Source organism: Hyaena hyaena, unplaced genomic scaffold (genome assembly GCF_003009895.1).
Source record: "Hyaena hyaena isolate Hyena2069 unplaced genomic scaffold, ASM300989v1 scaffold_372, whole genome shotgun sequence".
Classification (NCBI taxonomy): Eukaryota; Metazoa; Chordata; class Mammalia; order Carnivora; family Hyaenidae; genus Hyaena; species Hyaena hyaena.
The window spans coordinates 74028-75910 of record NW_024081004.1 but is presented as its reverse complement, the minus strand read 5'-3'; the positions used below and the strand labels follow the sequence as shown (position 1 = coordinate 75910).

At 39.9% G+C, this 1883-nt stretch overlaps 1 protein-coding gene across 2 annotated transcripts in view; it reads left to right on the top strand.

Moving 5' to 3' along the window:
- The window catches only part of LOC120244156 (UDP-glucuronosyltransferase 3A1-like), a 33416-nt gene that overhangs the window by 6413 nt on the left and 25120 nt on the right, over nt 1-1883 (top strand). The window lies entirely within an intron of this gene.

The window sequence follows — 1883 nt, the reverse complement described above, 5'->3', positions numbered from 1 at the left end:
GAGTTCCTTATAGACTTTGGATATTAACCCTTTATCTGATATGTCATTTGCAACTATCTTTTCCCATTCCGTTGGTTGCCTATTAGTTTTCTGGGTTGTTTCCTTGGCTGTGCAGAAGCTTTTAATCTTGATGAGGTCCCAATCGTTTATTTTTGCTCTCGATTCCCTTGCTTTTGGGGATGTGTCAAGTAAGAAGTTGCTGCGGTGGAGGTCAAGGAGGTTGTTTCCTGCTTTCTCCTCTAGGGTGTTGATAGTTTCCTGTCTCACGTTCAGGTCCTTTATCCATTTTGAGTTTATTTTTGTGTATGGTGTGAGAAAATGATCTAATTTCATTCTTCTGCATGTTGCTGTCCAGTTCTCCCAACACCATCTGTTAAAGAGGCTGTCTTTTTTCCATTGGATATTCTTTCCTGCTTTGTCAAAGATTAGCTGGCTGTATACCTTTGGGTCCAGCTCTGAGTTCTCAATTCTATTCCATTGGTCTATGTGTCTGTTTTTGTGCCGATACCATACTGTCTTGTTGATGACAGCTTTGTAGTAGAGGCTAAAGTCTGGGGTGGTGATATCTCCCATTTTGGTTTTATTCTTCAGTATTACTTTGGCTATTCGGAGTCTTTTGTGGTTCCATACAAATTTTAGGATAGTTTGTTCTAGTTTTGAGAAGTATGCTCATGCAATTTTGATTGGAATTGCATTGAATATGTAGAGTGCTTTGAGTAGTAATGACATTTTAACTATATTTGTTCTTCCGATCCATGAGCATGGAATGTTTTTCCTTTCTTTTTGTCTTCTTCAATTTCCTTCATACGTTTTCTATAGTTTACATCATACAGATCTCTTATTTCTTTGGTTAGGTTTATTCCTAGGTATTTTATGTTTTTTTGTGCAATTGTTAATGGGATCAGTTTCTTGATTTCTCTTTCTGTAGCTTCATTATTGATGTATAAGAATGCAACTGATTTCTGTATGTTGATTTTGTACCCTGCAAGTTTGCTGAATTCATTGATCAGTTCTAGTAGGCTTCTGGTGGAGACTGTTGGGTTTTCCATGTAGAGTATCAAATCATCTGCGAAAAGTGAAAGTTTGACTTCAATATTTGCCAATTCTGATGCCTTTTATTTCCTTCTGTTGTCTGATTGCTGATGCTAAGACTTTCAGCACTATTTTAAACAACAGTGGTGAGAGTGGATATTCCTGTTGTGTTCCTGATTTCAGGGGGAAAACTCTGTTTTTCCCCATTGAGGATGATCTTAGGTGAGGGCTTCTCATAGATGGCTTTTATGATGTTTAAGTAAGTTCCTTCTGTCCCGACTTTCTCAGGGATCTTTATTAAGACGCGATGCTGTACATCCCTCCTCATCAGGGAAATACAAATCAAAACCACACTGACATACCACCTCACACCAGTCAGAGTGGCTAAAATGAGCAAATCAGAGGACTCGAGATGCTGGTGAGGATGTGGAGAAACGGGCACCCTCCTACACTGTTGGTGGGAATGCAAACTCGTGCAGCCCCTCTGGAAAACAGTGTGGAGGTTCCTCAGAAAGTTATCAGTAGAACTCCCCTATGACCCAGCAATAGCACTGCTAGGAATTTACCCAAGGAATACAGGAGTGCAGATGCATAGGAGCACATGTACCCCAATGTTCATAGCAACACTCTCAACAATAGCCAAAACATGGAAAGAGTCTAAGTGTCCATCAACAGACGAATGGATCAAGAAGATGTGGTTTATCTATACGATGGAATACTACATGGCAATGAGAAAGAATGAAATCTGGCCATGTGAAGCAACATGGATGGACCTTGAGGGTGTTATGCTGAGCGAAATAAGTCAGGCAGAGAAGGACAAATACCATACATTTGCACGTATAGGAGGATTA